The sequence below is a fragment of the Protopterus annectens genome, chromosome 3.part1 (assembly GCF_019279795.1).
Source record: "Protopterus annectens isolate FY-2018-M chromosome 3.part1, PAN1.0, whole genome shotgun sequence".
Taxonomy (NCBI): Eukaryota; Metazoa; Chordata; order Ceratodontiformes; family Protopteridae; genus Protopterus; species Protopterus annectens.
The window spans coordinates 474,712,177-474,729,344 of record NC_056732.1 but is presented as its reverse complement, the minus strand read 5'-3'; the positions used below and the strand labels follow the sequence as shown (position 1 = coordinate 474,729,344).

General features: G+C 38.1%; 1 protein-coding gene across 1 annotated transcript in view; it reads right to left on the bottom strand.

Annotated features, from left to right (window-relative positions):
* DEPTOR (DEP domain containing MTOR interacting protein) overlaps positions 1–17,168 on the bottom strand; it is a 1,242,917-nt gene that overhangs the window by 198,783 nt on the left and 1,026,966 nt on the right. The gene's annotated exons all lie outside the window — the stretch shown is intronic.

The following is a 17,168-nucleotide window of genomic DNA, read 5'->3' as shown; positions in this document are numbered from 1 at the left end:
ATTCTTTCATTCCAAACAATCCACATTATACAGAACAATTTTCATCTATCTATATCATTTTGTTTCATATGTTCATAATATCTATATTCTATTATGTCCATATTTATACATTTAACATTTTCCAATCCTTTCAAACAATCTTTGTCACATATTTCTTCCCAAAATTGATTTACTCTTTTACATTTCAGATAAAAACAGGTTCAGTGGTCTCTAATTCTTTACAATATTTATTTTATTTTATTTATTTTATTTTACATTTGTTAACCGGGATAGTCCAACTGGAACAGGTCCATTTTCAGTGGAGGCCCGGGGAGAAAAGCTCCAGAGTTAGAAATAAGCGAAAATAATACAATTCTTGCTAATAGCTACACATTACACTTTATATAATACAATGAGCAAACAGTAGTAAAATTAATTATTAATAAAGGCTAGCATAGTGTTGTCTTATATCACGTATTTGCTTTTACCGGAAGCCTATTTATAGACAACCTCCACAAAAAAGCTGTACATTTCCCATATTTTTCGCATATTTTCATTCTTGATTTTACAGCTTTTATGTTTTTCTCCTAAGTGCTTCCAAGGGTAAATATAATAAAATGTTCCCATTATATTTTCATACCATGCTTTCCTATTCTGCTCTATATTCCTTAAATCAATCTTCTGTAGTAATATTTTCTCTTGATATAGTTTAATTTCAGTACAAGCAATGCCTTTACTTCTTTTTACACATTTAAGCTTTTCCAATAATTAATTTACATTTTTCCTCTATAATCTTTATTAACAGTTTTCCTTTTTACTGTATTCCTGTCAATATTTTCTTTTTTATTTATTTTATTTTTATTTAGTTAACATTTGTTGACTGGGAAAGTCCGACTAGGACAAAACCATTTTCAGCAGAGGCCCAGAGAGAGAAAAGCTCCAGGCACATGTCTTTGGAATGTGGGAGGAAACTGGAGTACCTGGAGGAAACCCACGCAAACACAGGGAGGACCTGGAAACTCCACACAGAAGACACCTGCCGAGAAATGAACCGGAAAACTTCTTGCTGTGAGGCAACAACGTTAATCGCTGCTCCACTGCACCACCCAATATATAAACTCAATGAGGCTACATATACAATTGTGTTTATTAAACCCGAACCTCCTTCCTTTTTGGTAACATAAAGAATTCCTCTTTTAATAGGGTTCAACATAGATCCACATGCAAATGTAAAAACATTCAATAATTCTTTTTCACATTCTACTGGTATCATAAATACACTTCCTAAAGGTGCCATTTTACTTAATATTACTGAATTAATTAAACATGCTTTTTTCTTATATGTAATCTTAAATGTTCTCCAGAATAAACAAGTACTCATTATTTTAAGCATCATATATTTATTTATTTAGTTATTGCATTTGTTTACCGGGAAAGTCCACTGAGCCTAGGTGAGCCCATTTTCAGTGGAGGCCCAGAGAGAAAAGCTCCACATAAAAATTCATATTACAGAATACAAATATCAAATATAGCATTTTTTTACAGTTTTTTAGCATTTCCATTGCAGTTTTATGCTAGTCCAGTAAGGATATCAACATGTGATTTTGGTCATATAGATGCCATAGCCATTTACTGGGAAGCCACGGTGGAGCAGCGGTTAGCGTTGCCGCCTCACAGCAAGAGGTTCTCTGGTTTGCTCCTCGGCTTGGGTGCCTTCTGTGCGGAGTCTGCATAGGTTCATAGGTTCATAGGTTTATACTAGGCTATCTGCCCTAAGGCATTTATAAGCCTAGCCCAAATTTTTGTGGCTTACGCCACCCCTTATATGAAAAAATACTGTGCCCATTAGTTTGTTGTGCCTCTGTCCAGCAGTGACACAGATATGATTCCCGGGGTAAACCTACGATCTCCCATCCACAGGTCTAGATTTCTCTTGAACAGAGTCAGCGAGGTGCTCTGCCTCACATGGACCGGATTTTATTCCGCAGCATAGGGAGTCTCTGAGTGATAAATCTATCCCTCCAGCACGTCCTATTTATAGCCGTGCTAAGGTTTAAGTCGCTTGCTCTAGTGGTTTTGGTGGATTTGGATTTTTTGAGGTGGAGCATGTCCATTAATTCCGGGTTGGACATGGCCTTGTATGTCAGGCACATGTCACCTCTGAGCAGACGGTATGCGACTGAATAGAGCTGGAGTTTCTTCAATCTGGCAGCATATGACAGATTTTGGAGTCCCTTTATCCTTTTGGTGAGGAACTTTTGGGGTCTCTCCAATTGCTGCAGATGTCGGGTGAGATACATCCCGAATGGGGCATTGTACTCGATCATTGGTCTGATAAGTGAAGAGTACAGGGGAACAATGACCTCACTAGATCTGGATGTGAATCCCTTCATGATCAGGTGGGCAATGTAGAAGGTCTTTCTAACCACTTTAGCAATGTGAGTGTCAAAAGAAAGGCCACTGTCAACCTGGGTCCCCAGATCCCTGATAACCTCTTCTGTGCTTAGTGGATTGCCACCTATATGGTAGCTTGGGGTTACCTTGTTTTTCCCGAAGGGTATGACTATACATTTTTGGCGTTTAACTTCAGGCCATGGCTCTGGCACCAGCTATCTGTTTCCGTGAGTCCCTTCTGAAGGATATCCATGTCCGATGCACTTTCCACTATGGCCCAGTTTGCAGTCGTCTGCAAACTTTGTCAGCCAAAGTCCTCCCATGTTGGCCTGTACTTCTGAGAAGTAGATGCCAAACAATAGGGGCCAAGGACCGAGCCCTGTGGGACACCACTTGTGACCGGCTTGGAGTCTGACACAGCGCCAGCAACTCTAACCCTGTGGGTTCTGTCCTTAAGCCAGTTTGCAACCCATCTTGTGACATATGGGTTTACATTTAAGCTGGTAAGTTTTTCTACAATACCCGAGTGGGGTATTGTGTCGAAAGCCTTTGCAAGGTCAAGGTAGGCTGTATGGACTGCCTTTCCTCATCAATGGCCTTGGTGACTGTTTGAAGAAGTCGACCAAGTTCAAAAGGCATGATCTTCCCTTGACAAAGCCAAACTGGGTCGGGTCCAATGTCTGCAAGTCCCCTATATCTTTGTTTATGAGCTCCATTATGATCCTCTCCATAGCTTTGCAGACTAGACTTGTTAAGCTTATGGGGCGGTAATTACCAGGGTCCGTGAGCGCCGCCTTTGTGGAGTGGGACCACAGTTGCCGTCGCCACTCCTTGGGCACGTATCCTGTGGTAAGGCTGAGATTAAACAGCTGCCTTATGTGCGGGTTTAATTCCTCATTTAGCTCGTGTAGCACACAGCCGGGGACACCATCCGGTCCCATTGATGCTGTGTTTTTAGCTTTAGAGAGAGCAGCTTTCACCTGCGCATTTGAGATGTCCGGGAGGCTACACTCGGCTGGGATAGTTATCTCTCCTTTAGGGGAGAGGGGTGAAGTTTGCACTGAACCTGTCTGCCAGTATGTTGGCAATGTCTGTGGGTTCAGTGATTTTTGTATCATTTTGGACTAATTCTGAGCATATCTGGGAGTTTCCACCCAGGTTCCTAACATAGCTGAAAAAGGCCTTATGATTTTCCTTTGAATCCATGGCAATTTTCTCTCAAAATTGGCCTTAGTTGATTTTATGAGTGCTCGTATTTTTTACTAATAATGATCAGGGGTGACTTCCCTTTTATGGATTTTGTTCTATCATGTAATAGCTTTCTCCTCTTATTGTAAAGTTTGTTAATGGCTGGGGTCCACCAGACTGGACGTTTGCCCTTTGTGGAAAGAGTCTTGGTTTTATTTGGGATTGCCTGATCCATGCAGTCCTGGAGGTGTTCATAGAAGGCATTTGTAAGGGCTTCCGCAGCTTGGGTTGTGGTTTCCTCTGGCTCAGGGGCCTTGAAGGATACCACACCAGTCTTGAGTAGTGTGAAGTTTGCTTTAGAGAAGTTCTTCACTATGGTCTTTTTTGTTTGGGGTGGGGGCGGGATGTGGATTTCCAGTGAGATTAGTTTATGATCAGATCTCACCAATGAAGGATATACTTCCGGTGTGGAGCATTTTGTCCCCATGTTTGTGACAATGAGATCTAGTATATTTTCTCCTCTTGTGGGAACAGTGACTAGCTGTTCCATGGCATTTGAATTTATGAACTCCAGGAACCGTTGGGCTAGAAAGTTAGGGCTTGAGTAATGTTCCCAGTCTATATTCGGGTAGTTGAAGTCACCCAATATGATGGTGTTTGGAGATACATTTATACCCTCCAGTGTCTTCAGGAAGGCTGTGTGGGGTTCCTGAGTTTGAGAGGGTGGCCTGTAGCATGCTACAATTTGTAGAGCAGTTTTGCCTATGGTTAGTTGCACCTGGATGGTTTCCGAGCTGTGCGTTGCCACCAACCTGGAGGTGTGGGTATCCTTTATGAATATGGATACACCCCTCCTTTTGTGGTGTGGTCCGGGTTTTGGGGCCGGAACGCATGATATGAGGTAAAACCTAATAGTGCCGGGTGCTCTCAGGAGCCTTGAACCAGGTTTCAGTTACAGCACAGACATCGATGTTCTCCATACTGAGAAGGGCCTCGAGTGCGTGCATTTTGAGATTTAGACTTCTGGCATTGAGCAGCATTACCCTCAGTTTCTTCCCATTTTTGTTTTCTAGGGTGGTAGGTTTAGAATTTGAGCCTTGCCTAAAAAGGCACTATGGGGTGGCAAGAGCCTTAGCCAATATCCGGAATCCCAGGGTGACAGGTGCAAGCCGTCCCTTGAGCAGCGTGGCTTGTCAAGCATGTCATCCCAGGCAGACAGACACTGGATCCCCTTTGAATGACACCAGACATTAAGCCAATTGTTAAAGCTGATCATCTTGTCTCTATATTGTGGCATCATTCTTGGTGAAGGAAGGATACTGCTCAGGGTTAGGGTCATACCTGCCTGGGCTACATAATCAGAGAGCTCCTCTATGTCTCTTTTCATGTAGTCCAGGGAGGTACGTCTCAGGTCGTTCACACCAGCATGGACAATGACTGTGTCATATTTGTACTTGCCGTGGAGTGACCCGAGTGCTTGTGTTATGTGGCGGATTCTAGCGCCCGATAGGCAGCTTACTGTGACCCTCTCCTTGTTCAGCCTGGTGAGTGGAGCGTCAGTGTGTCTGACTATGGAGTCACCTATGACAAGTATGTTTGGTGTTGTATTTGGCCTTAAGGGCTGTGACTGCTTTGCACACTGCTTTTGTGGTTTATGTGTTGCTTGTGGGGTGTCTTGAGGTAGCAGTTGTTTGGGTGTCTGCTTTGGAGGCCTCTGCTGTTTAGGTAAATTTTTACTCAGAGCCTCCGAGTATGTCTTTGTGTGTTTATGTGTTTGATTCAGTGGAGTGGTAGCATTATGTGAGGCTGGTTTTGTGGTGTGTGTAGTTGCCTTCTCCTCCTGTCCCTGTGGTCGTGCGGCTTTCCTCCGGGTGCTCCGGTTTCCTCCCACATCCCAAAGACATGCTGTAGGTGGATTGGGCATTCTAAATTGGCCCTAGGCATGAGTGTGTGCATGTGTGTGCCTTCTGTGGAAGGTTGGGTGCCGGGCTGGCAACTCGACACTGTAAAACTCCACTGCCAATCATAAGCGGACAAGGTGATTTGCTGTGGCAACCCCTGACCGGGAAAAGCCGAAAGAAGAAGAAGAAGATGCCATAGCCATTTACTGGTTGGGAGGCAGTAAAAACAGTTACATCATATACAATTATTTACACGCATTTAAAGCTGTGTAGGCAGTGTAGTAACAGTCATAGGTATGGCTACAGACCTGCTAAGAGTGCATACCTATGGCCCCAGTGAGTGGGAGTAGTATAAAGACAAGAAGAGTTATTTTTGGGATGGGCATACCCAGCAGGTAGAGAGGTGTTGTCTAAGGGAATTTTTAAAGAGAGCAGGGTATGAGATGGAAGTTATTGAGGTTGGGAGGTTATTCCAAAGTTTGGAGGTAGTGAAGGAGTAGAGCATTTGGCCAGCTGGGAGTTGAAGTTTGTTAACTTTAAGTAGAATTTTGTTTTCAGATCTAAGGTGTCTGTTTGGATGGTACAGTGTTAATATAGAGAAGAGAGATGGACAAGCTGTTGGTTTATATATTATTTTATGTGTAGTAGTTAAGTGGAGGTAGTCGAGATAGAGTGGTAGTTCTAGCCAGTTTAGTTATTGCAGTAAGGAACAGTGATGTGTTGAGGACCTAGCATTTGTTGCAAATCTAGCAACTTTATTGTAGCATATATCAAGTTTGGTTTTTAGTGAGGAGTGTATGTTAGTGAGGATGGGTGCACCATATAGGAGGGATGGAAGTAGGAAGGCAGAGGCTAGTTTTTTTTTGGCATTGTTATTTAGGTAACAGCTATGTCTGTAGAGGGTACCTAGTTTCTGGTGTGTCTTTTTGACGTTATTGAGTATGTGGGGTTCAAATATTAGAGTTTCATCAATAGTGACTCCTAACAGTTTAGTACTGGGGACAACTTTTATGGAGGCATTATTTTGGGAGTGGATAGAGAATTCAGCCCTGTTTAGGGGCGTTGTTTTTTTGGGAGTGAATAGAATCAGCTTGGTCTTGTTTAGGTTGAGAGCAAGGTGATTATTTGACATCCATTTTTCGGTGGACGTGAAGGCATTTTGGGTTAGTAGTTGAAGCTCGAAAGGGTTTTTTGCAATGCAGATAATTGTTGAGTCATCTGCATATTGTATTATGTCAGCATGTATTAGTGACTCATGGAAATTGTTGATGAATAAGTTGAATAGTAGGGGGGCCAATATTGAGCCTTAGGAGACACCTGTGGAGATTGTTAAGAAGGTGGATGAGGATTGTTGCCATTTGGTTGATTGGTATCTGTCAGAAAGGTAGCTTGAGAACCAATTTAGGGTTGGGGGTGAGACACCAAGGTTATTAAGTTTAGAGAGTAAAATGGGGTGAGAAATTGTATCAAATGCCTTTGAAAGGTCGAGGAAGAGTGAAGAGACGATCAGACCTGAATCGTACGCTCAATTTACTGTATCCATAAAGGAGATGAGGGCTGTATTTGTGCTATAGTCTGGTCTAAAGCCATGTTGGGTAGGGGTGAGTAGTTGGTTGTTGATTAAGTGGATGAGAAGTTGGGTATGGACACATTTTTCTAATATTTTAGAGATGGGGAGAGAATGGCTATTGGCCGGAAGTTTTAGATGTCAGAATTTTTGCCACCTTTGTGCAGGGGAAGAATGTAAGTTTTTTTCCAGATATTGGGTACATATGACTCTTGGATTGATCTATTGATTAGTATACTAATGGGGTAAACTATGGAATCAGCAGTTATTTTTAGGAATTCACCAGGTAGGTTGTCAGGAGCACAGGAGCAGGGTTTGAGTTTATGAAGCAGTTTCTTTATGGTGCTTGTGGGTATGGAACTGAAAAAAAAAGATGGTAGTGAGGATGGTTTAGAATGAGTAGTATGTTGGTCTGGTGAATTTAGGTTTAAAGAGGGGAAAGTGGTGGTCAGCGTGGCAATGGTATCGATACAATATGAGTTAAAGCAACAGGCTATGTGTGAGGGGGGGGATTTCAGGGTATGGGCAGGGACTAGAGTTAGACCCTGGGTGAATAAGGGAATTTATTGTTCCCCAGAATTTTTGAGATTTTTTTATTCTTTATTCTTTTAAGGATATTTTGAGAATGTCCTTCCACTGTGCCACTCTCTGTTGCTTAATACCAAATCTTATTCCTAGAATTTCTATTTCCTCTTTATTAAACTGAATATCTCTTATTTTTCCAGAAACCCCCAGTCCTTTACTTTTTTCCTCATTAATACTTAAACCTAACATCTTTAGTTCTTGAAAAGTGTCCTAATAGCTATACTCATCCATTCTTTATTTTTAACAACTAATACTAGATTGTCCGCATAAGAGAACATCACTGGAATCTGAATTCCCTCTGGTGTACAATATTTAGCATCTTCCAATGCCAAATTTATCTTGGTAACTACCGCATTCATAATTAATGCAAACAGAATACTACTCGCTAGACATCCTTGCAGATACCAGTTTTTATTTCTATTATCTCACTTCATCAACCATTAACTACTAGTTTCACTTTATTTTTGTTATATACTGATTTCAAAATGTTGATTATTTTTTTACTTATATTATATTCTTTCAAAATTTCCCATAATGCTTCATGCTGGATCTTATCAAATGCTTTACTTACATCTCCTACTAATATTTTCAGTTATGTTTCCCTATTTATTACATCATCTAGCAATTCTCTTATCATTAAAAGCTCTTGACTTCCTTTTTCTTTTATTCCAGAAATTGCTTCAGTCAGTAACTTTATTCGTTTTTCTAACATTTTCATAAAAATCTTATAATCTACATTGTTTAATACTAGTGGTCTCCAGTTTCTAATGTCCATTCTTTCTCCCATTTTCCATATAAATTTCATTGTACCCACCCATATTTTTTCATCATTTACCCCTTTCTCAAACTATTCATTCAACACCTCTGAAAAATATTCTTTTAGCCATTCTTGCATGTCCTTATACAACAGATATTCAAGTCCATCTAAACCTGTAGCTGCTTCTACACTTACTGTTTTTAACACATTTTTAAATTCTATCATTGTAATTTTTTCTTCCATTCTCTTATTGTCTTCTTCAGTTAATTTTTTAAGTTTCATCTATTTTTTTCTTATAGTGTGACATATGGAAAAAGTTTTCAAAATATGTATTTTGTATTGTGTATTCACTATACATCCTTCCGCATTCCTTAACTCTTTTATTATTCTTATTTTTTCTTTAACCATTTTACTTAGATATGATGCTACATCTTTTCTTTCTTGTAAAAAATATCTTTGAATAACATGTTTTTAATTTTCTCTTGGTTCATTTCATATAATATTCTCCCTTTTTCTAGAAACTCTTCTTTGTCTATTATGTTTTTAAAGGCTTGGTTACTGATTTCTTTACATTTGCAACTATATTGTATTTTTTTGTTCTTTGCCATTCCAGCACCTCTTTTCTATATTTCCTTTTAAACTAATCCATCAACTTGTTCAGTCTTTACAAAATCCTCTCATGTCTGTATGATCTAGCCATAGCTGATGTATTATTCCTTTACATACTGATTTAACTCCAATTCATTAATTCTTTGTATCCCTCTACCTATTTTTATATAACCTATTATTTCTTGAATCTCTATCCAGATTGCTACATGGTCTGAAAAACCTACAATTTTAACTCCTTGATGTAATATCTTTAAACTCTCTGATACTATAAAATAATCAATTTCAATTCTCAAATTACTCCTTTTATATGCCCAATGTCTGTTTTCCCATAAGTACATTTTACAGCATTTGATCATGTCTGAAATGACTTTCACATCTGCCCCATCTTTCACCTATGTCTTAAATCACAAATGAAGTCTTCCACTACTATCACTTGCATATTTACACACAAATCATCAAGTATTTTCCTAAACATAATCTCTCTGTTTTTGCAATATGTACAAGTATAGTGTAATCACCCTATATATTTGGTTTTCCATCTTATGTCTACTATTACTATTCTTGCTAATACTACTAGTGTATAATCCGGAATTCCTATACATTCTTTACATAAAATTGTTATGCCTGAGAATTTTTCATCTCCTAGGTAACATATAAACTTGCCTTCTGATAACCCATTAACTTGTATTCTTCCTTTTTATGTTGTTATTCTTATGTCTATTAACACTATAATATCCATATCTAACATTCTATACTGTTCCAACATTACTCACATTCGTTGAACATTCTTTATACTATTCATGTTAATGGCTAGGATTCTCACCTTGCGGAAGAGTTTCTGTTGCTTCTATCCTTTTCCTTTGTTGTTTCCTCCTATACTTATATTTTTAAATTTGCATTGTCTACCTTTCACTCTTTTCCCAAAATAATTTCTTTTACTTTTAACTCTTATCCGTTTATCTACTCCCTCATCACTTGAATTACTTATTTCTTCCTCTTTCATTATTTTCCTTTTGTTTTCTTCATACATTCTTTTACTTCCATTCTTATATCTTCTGCCTTCATTTTTTTCTTTTTGTGTTTCTACTGTATTATCTTCTAAAACATTCTCCCTATCTTGGTCTGACTTTGTTTTCTGTGTATAATTCTCTGTAGCATGACAGCCCATCCATGGATGTCCTATTTTTTCACAGTTAATACATTTTTGCTCACATTTTTTTGGCTTCATGACCAACTTTACCACAAATAAAACATTTATTTTTGTCACAACTGTTAATTGAATGATCATGTTTACCACACAAAAAACATGTCTTTGGTTGTCCCCAGTATCTAACCAATCCCTTATTCCCTCCACATTAATTATACTTGGCAAATGCTTTATTTTGTCATTCTGCATTTTCAGTATAACACCACAATCCCATCCCCATGTCCATAAACCTCAACTTCCATAGATATTTGTAATATCTATTACATCTCTACACACAGTTTTTAAATAATCTTTACAACTGTCTCTTTCAACATCAGTTCAAAATTGCATAAATACTCTTTTTTTAGCTTCTCTTTTAAATGCCTGCACAACATATAAGTTCCAAGGGTTTTCATTCTTTCTCTTTTCATATTGTTCTAAGAATATTTCCATATACTGCACCTCCTCAAAAAATGTCACAAAAAGTGTCTTTGTCAATACAAATAAAAGTTCTTACCTTTCTGGGTTCAATACCCAGTGGTGAAATAATGTTGCCCCATAGCTCCTTTTCCATTTTGCTACTTATCCTCACCTGATGCTTTCTTCCTACTTCTGCTTTCTTCTTTTCCCTTCTTTCGCCTTTTCTTACCACTTATGCATACAATTTATTTTCTTCCTTCCTTATTTCATGAAGTTCTTCTTCTTGAATTCTGTCCATTATTTCTCCCCATGACACTGCCTTCTTGCTCTCTGGTTCACACTGTTCAATTAATTCTTTCAAATAAACATTCTGTAACCCTCCCAACTGTAGAGATGTAACAACACACTCAGGTGTTGCCGAATCTGCTGCAAACAAATTTTGCTGAAATATTTCTCTGACTCCACCATATCGACTTCAACTCCTTCTTTTTGCCTTTTACTAGACTCTCCTCCATTTTCTTTTCTCCCTTCTCCCTTCTCCATTCTCCTCACTCCGCATAACTTTCAGTTCATCATCTGCCATATTCAGCTTTTCAGCTGTTTGATTAACAGCTTTACTCACATCAAAAATCTGAAAAACCTCTCCTTCCTCCTCTATGCTTGATTTTGGACTTCCTGTTAATCTGAACCACCTATGCCCTTGGACCGGAACACAGGAAGTGTAACAATGAATTGTGTCCCCATTCACAGAGATTAGGGGAAGTTACCTGATGCCCTGTCCAAATTTCCCCTAGTACTATAAATACCACCTTGTTTCTCCTTCGAAAAGAGGTCACTGGTCTAGTGGGACTACTACGGTCAACAAAATAAAAGTAAAAAAAAAAAAAGTCCTCAAATCTAGGAGGAACAAGGCAGAATCTGAGGTCAAACATGATGATAAATCATAGAAGCTGAGAAGTATGTCCACCTTTGTGGAGGGTAAGACAATGCAGCAAACTGCCTTATCTTTGACGTCTACTTTACATTTTCATGTATATCTTATTTGCTGGATTAGTTCTGTGTTGCACATTTATTTACAAGGGTAGTTATGCAGACTATAAAGTCAAGACTGGTCATATAATGACTTAGTAAACCATTGCTGACAAAAAGACTTCCAAAACATGGTGCTAAGGATGGAAAAGTTTGTGTACGGAACTCCAGGATTAAGACATATCAGTTTAGCTATTTACGGAAACTACCTTTTGAACAATATACAGACATTTAGTCTTCTTCAAGATAATTATTTTAGCTTTTTGCCATTTATGTGGAGTGAAGAGAGTATTTTCAGGTCTTTACTTGTTAAGGAAAATCCTGTCCCTGAAATTAAACTGCATACAGTGGCTAAGATGAAGAAGACAAACAAACATTGGTATAAAGTAAAATGCCTGTGCAGTTTTCATCTATAAACCACACATTTCCTGATATTGTCAGGAGACTGTATGTATTAGAATCTAGAATTTTTGAAGTGAAAGGCAATGTTTCCGTTATGGAAAAGAATGAAGATATATACCAAACAGACATTTATAACATAAAGTACAGTATTTTAGACATAGAAGCATACTGCCGTAGAAATATTAAACTACTGCATTATCTTCAGACCTTAATAGAAATAGTAAGGGATATTGATATTGCGTTCTGTACTGAATGTAGTGAAATGTAATGATTTATTAATTGTGGAAAGGGCACACTGTGGACTGAGATCTATATTAGGTTCAGAGGTCTTCAGACAGATATACATCAAACTGCTCAACTACCAGGACACTGTAAAAGTTTTGAAAGCTTTTAAACTGAGAAAAAACTGCATAAACTCATGTTTCTGGTTGAAAGATACAGAAATGCAATTTGAAGTGACAAAAACCTTCCCCATTCTGGCACTATCAAATGAAAATGACACAAAGTTGCAGATGTTGTTCCCACTACAGATTTATTTTTAATGGCAAGACAGGCACTGATTACCAAGTGTGCAGTAAGTTTTTGTCACTGTTTTGCCTCTGTGTCATAAGGATCAAAAATATTGCAGTGTTACATTGGTATTGTTAAATACACTTTGTAAAACACTTCTCACCATATAGTTTATGTGTTTACTTCTTTTAAGTTCAGTCCATAGCCCATACTGTATCACTTGGACTATTTTAAATTACTGCTTCTTGGTTTGTGTAGCTGTTTTGTAAATGCCTTTATCTTCATTTAATTTTCATAACATTTTCTTGTTTGAAAACTCATTTGTAGTATGTAAAAGGATTAGTGATGTAGTGCTTACAGATTTACAAGTTTATCACAGCAATTAAGTAATTATTTAAATGTTACTTTAATGGTCTGCTTCTTTAAGCTTGCAATTAAACAACATTTCTACTGAGTAAATTCTGTGGATCCCCAATATCTTGCAAGAGCAGGTTAAAATAGCTACTCTGTAGTTAGATCAGACATTCACATAGGTTGCAATCTGGTTGTCCTACTAATTGGTGAAAGGCAGCTGGTCATGTTTGAATGATGCAGTTGTTCTGGATGACCAGGTTTAGTTGCCATCAGACCAACCAGTGAAATGAGCTACATGAAGGGGAGGAAAAAAATACCAAAAGCAATAAGGAAGAGGTTACACAGGAGGAGGATGAATTTCTGCATGGGAGACATTAAAAATAAATTCTATTATATGGTGCCTAGTGACCCTAGGAATTAGCACAAGAAAAGAGACCTGTGAGATCCCAATAGACATGCACTCCTCAGATCCTGTGATGGCTTAATGTTCATCATACATGCAAGTAGCCTGAATAATGCCTGCTGTTTCTGTCCTGCCTTCATAAAAACACATCCCTTCCTTGGTTGTGACTTTTCTATGAGAGTTAGTGTAGAGGACTAATATTCGTCTTATGTAATGTTTAGTTTCCCACTGTGTGTGGTTTGCTTCGATCTCCCAACACTGTCCTCCTGCATACCTCTTAGTGCAGTTGTTGTAGACAAACCCAAAAGTGATTGTAGGGACAGAGGCCCAAGATAATGGACAGATTTTAAATATTGCTTCTATAAACTCAGAAAGCTGGATGAATAACAGATTTACATTTTCATGCGTTTCCCAAAATATATTATGTTCGAAACTCAAAAGTCTGTCATTATGGTACCTGTGCTGCAGTCCGGCATATATTGGTACATGCAAAACAGAGATTTTCTCCTCCCTCACCTTTGTGGAAGAGTAGATTCTTTGTCACTTGTGGAGCTGGAGATCCAGGTTCATGTATCAATTGCTGCCTGAAGTAGTGAGCTGAGCAATGGGAGGAACCAAGAGCGCCAAGAGGCATGCCTTAGCAGAGCCAAGCAAGACCTCTCAAGACATGTCCCTTGTAGGGGAACTGTGCATCAGTGAATTTAGCCTATGGGATATGCACGATTCGAGCTTAACCGTTAGGGCTCTGGCTCCATAGGGAAATGTGCCTTGGGGCCCATGGTGAAAGCTTCTAATTTATGACTGCAGTCCATACAACACAAAGACCTTATGCATACAAATGAGACAGAGAGAGAGAGAGAGAGAGAGAGAGGTTATTAACCATTTCATATCTAAGATATTATTTACTACTGAACTTCAATGTGATTGCAGCAAACAGCAACTTGATTCTGTTGCTGCTTCAAATTTTTATTACAAGCTTTCTCTGATGAATTAAGAATTTTAAAATGAAACCAAGACAAATTATTGCAAGCTATGAGCTAAGTACACTTTATTGTAAGTTATGACCTAAGTACACTGTAGTGCTAATAAATTATGCATAGACATATGGTTACTACAAGGGTATTTGAATTTAGTAAAAACTGGAGATACCTTAGTATAACTAAAAGAATATGTTGGCATGGTCTTCTGCATAACTACTAAAAGTTGTGTGGCTAATGGATAATAGACGGCTGATAATTATACACTTTGTGTAGCCTAACAATGGGTTAATATTTTATAAGCTGCCTTTTCCCTCTCCCTTGGTCTGTGAAAGAAAACTATACTATGCTATGCTAAAAGAAAATAACTAAATAAATACTGTAGATTTCTACCTTAAGGCTTTCAGTAATCCACAAAAGTACCTAAATAGCAATATTTTCTCACCAAATGTGACCACCTACTTTACACCTAAATGCATAAGTTAAGTTGCTAAAATTTCATGCATGACTTGATGCACTTAATGCAGAGGATATTTTATTTTACACACACACACACACACACATATATATATATATATATATATATATATATATATATATATATATATATACACACACACATATATATATATATATATATATATATATATATATATATATATATATATATATATATATATATATATATATACATACATACACACACACACACACACACACACACACACACACACACACACACACACACACACACACACACACACACACGGGTTTATATTACATTATCAATCTTTCAGAAACTCGAAATTCATATGGTCGGGACCAAGTGCTTATGTTTCTGAAAACCTGAAATAAAAAAAAAAAATCTATGTTTTTGCAGGGGGGTATACCAACTCTGAGATCACACTACAGTAGGGAAAAGGGTAAATTCCCTGATCCCCACTGTACGGCGATCTGTATACAAATCCTTCATCATTATTAAATTATAGCTTTTTGATTAAAGGAACTAGAATTAGGTGGAACCAGATATTACATTAATCAATCTCAGATATCCTGGAAGTTAAGAAGTTAAAAGAATTGCTAAATCATTTTACGCCACACTGTAGAATCTGTCATTAAATGTATTGATGAGCCTCACTTATGGCTGTCATTAGAGGAATGCTAATAAGGAAAGCAACCTTCTATAAGAACCAAGGAATCCCAAAAGAAGGATTGATTAAGGATAAAAAGAAAACAAGTTCATTATTAAAAAAAAAAAAAAAACTAAATGAAAAAAATTACAAGGAAATGCAAAACATGGATTGTGTAAAAGAATAGTATTGCTAAACATAGTGCACAACTGCGTAGCGTTGCTATGTGGCACAGACCCCACACCTGAGGCCTAGAAAGTTCATAACACAGCCCGACCACCCTGCAGTACTACCATACACTAGTGATTAGCTGGAGGAGTCCAGGTTTACAAGGGGTATACAAGTGACTCTCAGCTTTGTTGTTTGCAATGCACACATATGTGGTCCATGGATTATAATGTGTACAAAAGATAAAAAAAACTATGTGATTAAAATCACAGACTATCAGATGTAAAACAAACTGCAATCCTGATGCCTCAAAACTCAAATGCCAAATGCAGAGCAGAACACTGCTGTGCACCATCAGTATTAAATCACAGTAAATGGTATGCATTGTTTTACATAGCCATACCTATACTACAATCATCTACAGGAATGCTTCCTACCCTACAAACACAGAGTATAACCTAACCCTGTGCTCTTTCCATACAGTGATCACAGAGTACCTTATAGCATGCTGTCATCACCATGTACCACACCTCCAGCCCCTACATAAAGCAATCTCTGGGTAGGAATAGTGCTGTGACTTAAGTGGCAGGTTTATTCCACTGCATCCATTTAAATCTGTACAAGTTCCAGTATTTTACATGCAAAGCCACTCTCAACCCTGAGCAATGCACCAGTTTAACAGATGGGACTGCATACCTTATAACTTAGCAATAATGCATGACTGAGTGTGAGTGTCATAAGATGTATCCATAGCAGGTATGGTTCGATCATGAAGGTGAAACCTGAGTGATCAAACAAAACCAACCTTGTTGATACCCATACCCAGTCATGGATTACTGCTATTATGCAATGATATTACTTAAGAAAGAAATTGCTTACCTTTCTTGAATTATTTCATTGTATAATGGAACTTTAGTGTTCTTACACCTTCTCCCTTGTACACTGATATACTGTTCATGTGTATGGCACCTATGATAATAGGCTTGCACAGCAGGTCAGTGGGGAAAACTGCATTTCCTTAGATGTCCGTCTCTCTCTGTCTTGAAACTCTAATGCCTGGCATTGTCGACTGACACAAATCTGCAGTGATTTACCAGAAAATGAACAATTTAATGACGGGTGGGGCAAAAATATGACCAAAATCAGGGACATGCTGCAAATATTTGGATTGTTGAGATGTATAGTTACTGTCAGTACACTCAGTCATAGTGCTGGTAACCATTACTCTCAACTGTCCAGAGTTATGTAGAACATCCCTGACTTTTCTCATATTTTACCTTGTTCCTCGTAAAATACATTAAGAATGGTGATATCCAGCATATCCCAATAGAAAGTCTGGCCGCTCACTCATACTTCAGTGGCTGGACTTCTTTCTATTGGTGTTCATTCAATTTGTAATGCGCATGCTTACTGGGCTGTCCAATCAGTGTATGTGTTTTTGAATATTAATGACCATTTACTGTAGCACAATTGTACAGCTCCACAATTAAAACACTTTGTAGGGTAAGGCCAGTTACAAGGCAATGTTTATAGCCTCTCCAGAAAATAAAAACGAAAACAAAAAACACGACATGAAGGACAGCTAATACTGCCATGTTGTGGAGTTCTC